Source organism: Meles meles, chromosome 3, assembly GCF_922984935.1.
Source record: "Meles meles chromosome 3, mMelMel3.1 paternal haplotype, whole genome shotgun sequence".
NCBI classification, from domain to species: domain Eukaryota; kingdom Metazoa; phylum Chordata; class Mammalia; order Carnivora; family Mustelidae; genus Meles; species Meles meles.
The window spans coordinates 160693248-160702989 of NC_060068.1; the positions used below are offsets into that span (position 1 = coordinate 160693248).

General features: G+C 33.4%; 1 pseudogene; it reads right to left on the reverse strand.

Moving 5' to 3' along the window:
• Positions 1–8394: 8394 nt before the first annotated feature.
• On the reverse strand, positions 8395–8963 carry LOC123939305 (annotated as a pseudogene).
• Positions 8964–9742: the final 779 nt, after the last annotated feature.

The following is a 9742-nucleotide window of genomic DNA, read 5'->3' on the forward strand; positions in this document are numbered from 1 at the left end:
AGCCAATTTTGATTACTTGAGATAAATTGTACCTGATCTAGTATATAATTCTTATACACTTTGGGTTTGATGTGCTATAACTTTAGGATTTTTGCATCTACTTAGATGCTGGTTTCTATTTTTCTTGTAATGTCTTTATCTGGCTTTGGTATTAGGGTAATTCTGGTATTATAGAATGAGTGAGGAAGTATTCCCTCTGCCTCTATTTTCTGGAGGAGATTAAAGAGATTTAGAGTTATTTCTTTCTTAAATACTTGGTAGAGTTTGCCACAGAAAAAAATCTGGGCCTGGTGTTTTTTCTTCTGGAAGGATACTTATTTGAATTTAGCAGATAGGAATAGATTCCTATTCAGATTACTATTACACTTCTACATTACAGTAGTGTAAATTTTGGTGGGTTGTGTCTTTCAAGTCTTATTCCATTTCATTCAAAGTGTCAATTTTGTGATCATAAAATTTTACATAATATGCTATCTTTTAAATTAATGGTACTCTTTCATTTCTGATATTGGTAACTATGTCATCTCTCCATTTTTGTTCCTAGCCTGGCTAGAAGTTTATCAATTATATTACTGTTTTCAAAGGACCCTTTTTTTTGATTTCACAGATCTTCTCCTTTTATCTATTGATTTTTCTCTACTTCTTATTTTAAACTTCATTGATTTCTACTTGTAGAAAGCTTATTTCTTTTCTGTTTTTTTTTTTTTGTTTGTTTGTTTATTTGTTTTAGGCTACATTGCTCTTCTTTCTCTAGTATCCTAAGATGAAACCTTACATTTTTTGTTTTTAGAGATTTCTTCTGCTATACTATAGGCAATCGGTGCTATAAATTTTCCTTTAAGCACTGCTTTCAATACATACAACAAATTTTGATAAGTTGTATTTTCTTTAAATATCGATTATTTTAAAATATCTTTTGGCATTTGTTCTTTTCTGTTATTGATTTCTGGTTTAGTTCCATTGTTTTCCAAAAGTATGCTTTGGATGACTTCAACTCTTTGAAATTTGCTGAAATGTGTTTCATGTACTTGAATATGACAGGTCTTGGTGAATATTCCAGGTGAGCTTGAGAATTAGGTATGTTCTCTGTTGTTGAGTAACTATTCTGTAAATGTCAGTTAGAGCCATTTGATTGATGGTGCTTCAGTTCAACTACTCCTAACTGATACTCTGTCAGCAGGATCTGTCAATTACTGATAGAAGTCTGTTGAAGTCTCCAGATATAGTAATAGAATTATTTACTTCATCTTGCTGTTCTATCTGTTTTTACCTTATTTCTTTTGGTATGTTGCTGTTAAGCATATACACATTAAGAATTTCTAATTCTTCTTAGAAAATTGACCCCTTTATCACTATGTAATGCCTCTCTTTGTCCCTGATAATTTTCCTTGGCTGAAGTCTGCTTTGCTTAACACTAATATCCTAACACTAATATAGTTACTTTAGTTTTCTCTTCATTAGTGTTAACATGTTCCCTTTTTTCATTAGTCCCCTTCACACATTAATCATAGTCATTATCAGTTTTCAATCTGAAAACTTCAAAATGTCTGCCATTTCTGAGTTTAGTTCTATTACCTGATTTGGTTCAAACTATAGTTTTTCTTGCCTGTTAGTACTCCTTGTAATCTTTGTTACATGTTAGACATTATATTTGGAGTAAGAATTAAGGTAAATAGGCATTTAGTATGAAGTTTTATGTTTATCCAGCTGTTAATTAAGCTGTGTTTACTGTCTGGTGTAACTATAGGTGTCAGAGGTTACACTTTCCTCTAGTGTCCTTGATTTGTTTGTTTGTTTGTTTGTTAGTTTCCTGTATTGTCTTTTGATTTTGTATGTTAAGGTTCTCCAGAGAAAAAGAACCAATGGGTAGGAGATACATATGTATGTACATATACTGAGAGAGAGAAAGAAAAGACAAGAGACAGAAACAGAGACAGAAAAAGAGTGAAAGCGATGTCTAAGGAATTTGCTTCAGAGGTTTTTGTTTGTTTTAAGGCATTGGCTTATGCAGTTGTAGACATTAGAAAATCCAAAATCTGCGTGGAATGCCTACAGCAAGAACTGAACTTTGCAGTCTGAGTCCAAAGGTTGGTGACTAAGGTAGAATTTCTAAGTCTAGACTCAGAAGCCCCCCACTTTTTTTTTTTTTTTTTTGAGACCCTAGTCTTAGTATCATAGCTCTTAAGTCTTCTGGCTGATTGTAAATTATGAGGATGGGCAATTTGCTTTTTTTAAAGTCTACTGATTTAAATGTTAATAATCTAAACTTTACCCTCAGAGCAGTATCTAGACTGGTGTTTGACCAAGCAGCTGGTTGCCATAGCCTCGCCTAGTTGATGTAAATGTAAAACACCCTACAAATTTCTTTTTAATTAGAGGCTTAAGCTGGTAGTTCTGCCTGCTGTAATATCCTGTCATTTTTAATGAGCCCCTAGGCCATTGTTTTCACAAGTACTTCTCAGTTTACTCCCATTCCTCCAACCCTGCCAGTTAGGTGGGACAAGAATTCTAGACTTGGGTAGAGTTGAGTATTTCTTTTCCTTTATGTAGATTGGGGTCCAATGAAGTAGTTTCTCCTGAGGGAGGTTAAGGAAAACAGGATGCTGACAGTGTTTTGATATGTTTACTTTTCTCTTACCTATATTTCAAGATTTCAAAATGCACCAGCAAATTAAAATTTCTCATCAAATTTGATGAGCTTTTGGCCATCGTTTCTTTGAATACTGTATTTATCATCTTTTCTGATCTTCTCATTATGTATATGTTGGTATAATAGGTGGTTTCCCACATCTATCTGACACTGTCATTTTTCTTTTCCTTTTTAATTTTTTTTCTTGTTCTTCAGACTGGTGATTTCTGTTCATCTGTCTTCAAATTCATTGTTTCTTTCTTCTGCCAGCTTATGACTGATGTTGAACCACTCTAGTGAAACTTTTTTCAGTTATTGAATTTTTCAAATCCAGGTTGTATTTTTCATTGTTCTTTAATTCTATGTATTTTGATAATCTCTATTTGGTGATGTATCTGTCTTGTATTTCCTTTCGGTTCTTTAGTCATAATTTCTGTTGGTTTTTTTGAACATAATCTAAAATAGCTGATTCAAGGTTATTTTCCTAGTAAATCCAATGCCTGACTTTCCTTATGAACAGTTTCCATTGACTGCTTTTTGTCTGTGTATGGTCCAAAAATTGTGTGTTTTATATATTTTTTATTCTGGGAAACAGTAAAAAAACTATATAATGTGTCAACTCTGAAAATTGCATTCTTTATCCAGTTCTCTTATTATTGATATTTGCAGTTTGTCTTGTTTTATTTTTAAAAAAATTTTAATTGAAATATAATTGACATAGAGCATTAGTTTCATGTGTACAACAAACTGATTTGACAAATTATATACATTATGAACTGTTCACCATGGTAAATGTAGTTACTATCTGTCACCATATAAAATTATTACAATATTGACTGTATTCCCTATGCTGTCCTTTTCACCAACATGAATTATTTGTGAATATCAGTTTCCTATAACCCTTTAGCTCTGCCATAGTTAAGTTCTACTGATTTTTGAAGCCAGATGTTATGATGGCTCTTTTCCCCATGCCAGCCTCATGGGCCAAGGATACCCAATGTGGGACCTGATCCCCTCATTCCTCAGGGAGAATCTCATGCCCATGATATCCTTCCCACTTGTGGGTTGCTGCACCAGGAGTTGGGTTCCTGACTCTGTCTCTGGCCCTCCTCCCATCCTTCTCAATGTGGCTTTTTCTTTATATCCCTTGCTGTGGAAAAGTTGTTTGGATGGTCTTAAGGTTGTTTTCTGAGTGAATTGCTTTTTTATAGTTGCATCCTTGGTGTGTACATGGAAGGAAATGAGCTCAGTATCTTCCTACTCTGCTATCATCCCTACAGTCCTTTTTTGTTGCTGTTTGTTTAAGACTTTTCTGGACTAATTCTATGATATCTGTATTCTTTGTTGTGTGTATCTGCTGGTCTCTACTTGGTTAATTTCATAGAAGGGAGATATACTTAAATACTTTTTAACCAAAGGGTTTCTAGGACTCTGCTGAGTGGCTCTGTGGGTGTGGGTATGTGTTGGGGTACATATTCAGTGCTTTAGCCAATAGATTAATACTATGTTATAACCATCACTTACTACTTAATGTTAAGCCTAAGGGTTAAATTAAGCAGAGGTTAGAGCACTTTTCATGTCTCTTTTGGGCATGTGCATAGTCCAACACATGAACACAGCCTCCTAGATTCCCAGAAATATTATGGATCTTTTCAAAGTATTTTAGTTCCATCCTCCTCCCCTTTCCTGTGGAGCAGCCACTAAACTAATGACACATTCTATTAATGATTCTGTTTGATTCCATAGCCTCTGACAAATTTTTCCTAAGTTTTTAAAAAAACTTTTAAACTTCATTCCTATTAATAGAATATGTGATGTCTCTACTTTTCTAATAATGGTACAGATAGCTATGTATTTAAATTCCAATGCTCCCAATTAATTGAATTATTAATTAATAAATAGAACATAATTATATATCAATTATTAATACATTTTTGAAAGTCCTTATTTTATGTTCTTGAGCTTGTTTTTAATAATAGTTAGATTTTTTAAAATCTACTTAAACTTAGCTTTCTGTATTGATTTAAATTTCTGTTAGCTTTAGTCAAAAATTTTGTTTTAAATAATCACAATTTTAAACAATTTTCTAATACTTCACCAATGTAGCTATAGGCATCTTGTTTGTTATAAAATTAAGTTTTTAAGTGTCATGCACAATGCCCAAGGAAAAAGTAATGAATGTATTTGAGTATTATTCCTGATTAAATTTGTATATTTTATTAGATTAGAAACAAAACTTTGCCAGTGGGAGTATATCATTACATGTGAGCATAGAATGGCCCTCATTTCATGGAAAAACTAGTTTTGTGTTGAAGTTGCATTTCTTTTTCTTTGGATCACTCTTCTGCTCTATCTTTGGAAAATTTTCAGCAATTATGGGTCACTGCATAAAGTGTTTGACATATGAGAAATAATTAAACACAATAAATTTTTTTAACCCTTCATATTCATGTTATCTGGATCTCTTGTTAAGTAATACAGCATTCTCAAAAAAAAAGTTTCTCACGTAAACCAACCTATATTATGACCCTCTTATAATAAGTGGCAAATTGATAATTTTCCAGATTCTTGTCTTTTTACTTATAAATATGGGCTTAAAATAGGTTTAATAAATAATCTAAAATAAAACATTGGGATATTGATTATGAAGTATATTTATAGGTGTAATGACAGAAAAAAATTTCATGGTAATCAAATGCAACTTAGAAGTGTTGGATTAAACAATGTTGAGATTTATGGCAGAAATTCTCAGTGCATTTGCGAAGTTTAAAAAAAATGTTTTATCAACTGACAATTTTCATCTTGATGAAAATAACATCATGAAATATTTTTATTACTGCTCTGGAATATTGTTAATTACTAGAAGCCTGAAGAACCACTTTTAATGTTTATCCAAACAATTCACAGAAACTACTTAAATCAACAATTATAAAATATATTTTAAAACAAGCCATTTAGGGGCACCTGGGTGGCTTAGTGGGTTAAACCTCTGCCTTAGGCTCAGGTCAGGATCTCAGGGTCCTGGGATCAAACCCAGCATCAGACTCTCTGCTCAGTGGGGATCCTGCTTTCTCCTCTTTCTCTACCTGCCTCTCTGACTACTTGTGATCTCTGTCTGTCAAATAAATAAATAAAATCTTAAAAAAAAAAATAAGCCATTTAAGGGGTATCTGGGTGGCTCAGTGTTTTGAGTCTCTGCCTTCAGTTTGGTCATGGTCTCAGAGTTCTGGGATCAAGGCCCATATGGGGTTCTCTGCTCGATGGGGAGCCTGCTTCCTCCTCTCTCTCTGCCTGCCTCTCTGCCTACTTGTGATCTCTTTCTCTGTCAAATAAATAAATAAAATCTTTAAAAAAATAAGCCATTTAGTATAACAAAGAATGCAGTGTTATATACTGAATATTACCAGTTTCCATTTTACCCCACCAGCCTGTCTAGGGCAAAAACCAACTCTCTTTACCTCAGGCCAACATAGTAAAATATTTTGAACAATGATTTAATTGTACTGAGTTTCTTCCAAGGCTTTTAATAATATTCAAGGTTATCAAGTTATGTTCCTGGGCCTTATGTAAATGTAGGTTTTGATCACCTCTGTTTAATCTTGTGAACGGAACCTCTATTTTTTGTTTTTCCTTGTTTTTTTTTTTTTAAATCATTCCATATTCTTCTAATAACCTATTCATTATCATAGACTAGCCACCTTAATAACTCTTCTACTTCTGCCGAGGCCATTACATCAAAGTGGGAACTAGTCTCAAAATGTTTTTTTCCTTTTTTTTCTTTGCAAAGTGCTGAGTAGGGAGAAATTTAGCTGTGATTGGATCAACTGTGTCTTTCATATAGCATGTAAAATATTTAATTGCCAAACACATGTATATGGTGACTATATATACTATATATATATATATATATATATATATATATATATATATATATATAATGTTATGAGGGGAGAATGAGGCAAGGTTTTCCTCTTACTATAGCTTTTTTCTTTCATTTTGTAATTTCTAATTTCTAAATTATTTAAGTCATCTCTGGTCACGAGCAAAGGGTTAGAAGATCAATCTACAGGTCATCATTTGGTGTAAGTAAAGAAATAAGCTTCAAGTCCCATACACTTGACTGGTCCATGCACAGAGTAGTGGTCTAAACTGGTGTTGTGGTCCACAGTGTCAGGGAAAAGGTCCAGATTTTCTTTATTCATATCATTGTGGGTTGGAAGTGGCTTTGCATGAAAGTTATGGGATAAAGTATTGTTGCCATCTTTATGGAGAAAGAGCTTAAACCTGATGCAGGCATGGGCATAGGTAGAGAGCATGTGCTTTCCCTGGTGTGACTTCAGGAAACCAGTCAGCATATTAACTTTAACCCCAGGGAGAATGATGAAGTAGATGAGGAACTTCCATATGAGCTGAACCTTCTGCCCTTGGGGTGTTTTAACATAGGTCTCTCCAGTTGTGACTGGAACCTAGGTAGTTGCCCAGAAATCAGGAACTCACACACCCTCCATTTTTTACCTGAAATTATCATTACCCTTTAGTTTATATAATTATTCCAGAGATTAGAAATAAAATATGTTTTCCTGATTAAAAGAAAAATTATCAAATTTAAAATTGTGACGGCAAGTTAATTCCTTAGAAAACCTATGCAATGAAACACATTCAGTCAATTTGTTCAGAATTCAGAAAAAAATCATAGCAACTAGATATGATGAGAGAAACATAGAAGTAGAAAGTAAAATCAAATCTACATAAAATGGCAATGTCATGAAGCAGAACTGATATAAAATTTTGATTGAAAAAACTATCATGTTAATGTGAAAGAAGAGGCTGGTCGACAAGTTTAAAAATTTTTATTTGTAAAGCTTCAAAAACAACTAGAAAAATTAATAAGACATCACATTAGTTACTTTTGCAACTTAGAGAGGTTTTTTAAAAATGTTTTATATTTATTCATTTATTTTGGTTTTGTTCTATTTATTTTTGGTGGGTAGGGGAGATAAAAAATTTTTGGTTTTTGCATTTTAACAAAGGAGATTTCCTAAGAGTGGCAATTCATTCATTATACGTTTCCATAGATGAACACTGCTTTCTTGGCTTTCATGACAGTTTGAATTCAAGGTAATGTGCATAGAATGTATTTTTCTGAAATTCAATGTATTCACTTGGACACACATGGGGTGACTTGTTTTCCCATTCCCATACAAAAGGTATTGGCACTTTGGCTTCAAGATCAAAAATAAAGTGTCATAAATACAACCTGTGTTTTAGATCTGGGCTAATGACTACGGAACTATTCAGCTATAATGGTCTCAGATATTCCAGTGCCCTGTGAACTTACAATTAATAGAGACTGCTGATTCTAAGAACTATGACACCAACAAGAGAATTAAGGAAGAGTTATAAGTCTGATGCAAAGTTCATAATAAAATATCAATCAATAATCTCTCACTCTTGTTAAATCTATAATTAGAGAATGAGGATAAGAATTATATGAATAATGATAACGAAAAAGTGTCTACAGAAATGGGAAAATATTTTTTCATTTATTTCCTACTTATTCTATTTTAATAAAATGCTTGTTAGGAAAGGAACTAAGGAAACTGGTTATGTTGTTTAGAACTTCTTAAGAGTAAAAAAATGAATACCATCAACTTGGTTTAATATTAAATTGTCTTAAAATATGTTATTTTGTGACTTGAATAACTATGTTATGCCTTGAAAATTCAAAGCAAAAAATAAAATCACATAGAAAGCCAGAAACATCATCAATACATCTGCACAGATGTTTGCTTGTAGTTTTTCGTATACAAAACCTTTCTTTTACAGACTGCACAGATGCCCTTTTTGTAGGCATAACCCTGGCAGTAAGGAGAACCCAGTTGTTGCACAGAACTTTTACAAATTTTGCAAGTGGAGAACTTACTCTTTCCATATGGATTGAATATGCTTTTTTTTTTTATTTTTTTATTTTTTATTTTTATTTGTTTATTTACAGCATAACAGTGTTCATTGTTTTGGCATCACACCCAGTGCTCTATGCAGTACGTGCCCTCCTCATTACCCACCACCTGGTCCCTCAACCTCCCAACCCCCCCACTCCCCCGCCGCCCCTTCATAACCCTCTAGTTGTTTTTCAGAGTCCTTTTTTTGAAGTCAAAACTTTATTTTCATTCACCTTTCTTCCGCCACTTTCTGTGATATTCCTGCGCTGTCTCCATGTGTCTGGAGTGATAGCAGAATCAAGTTTCTTTTCACCCAGAGAGCTCCAGTTAGCTTCTCCTAGCCTCCTTCTCCCAAATATGCGGCCCCTTAACTCAAGTTTCTCACTCAACATCATTCCCAGACGGTTCCCTTGGCAGCAGAAACAGGAGCAGCTTGAAAATACCAACACAGCAGCCAGAAAGTATCTCTTCCTTTTTCTTAAAATCCAGAGAGTAACGTAATGATTTATCAGTTACTAGGTCCGGCATCTTTGCAGTATTTCTGAAGACACGAGTCAAGATGAAACTGATAGTTACCAAATATTCGAGCTGATAAAAAACGTATTGCTACTAATGGAGGAGGGATTTCCTCTGCTGAATGAGAAGAAGAGGCGGACTGAGTGGGGTAAAGAAATTGAAAAAAAAAAAAAAAATTCACCTCGAGAAACTGAGAATGCATGAAACAAGGATTATAAAAATTCTAATTAACCACAGATAATGGCAAATTGAGTTTTAAATAAATATTTATGGTTTTCCAAAGCAACCAAAGCAGCAGCTCATCTTCACGAGGCTAGTAGTGAGTACTAAAACCTTGTAATATACCCCATCCCCTACTACTATGATAAATTATATGTGCAAGGGCTTGACATTCTTAAGAATATTGGTTAAAGAGAAAGACTAGAAAATAGAAATGTGCTTTCTTTTGCTTTGCAAGTTAATATCTTCTGTAAGGTTTCTGTTTTCTCTCTGAGGACCTATTTGATGACAGGCATTCCCTTTAAGAGATAGTCCGACATCCTACTCAGTACAATAGTATATTTTATTCCATGACTTCTGTAGGGCACAAATATCTTAGTATGATAATGTAAAATACATATGTACACTTTTTTATTTAAAGTTTTTATTTAAATTT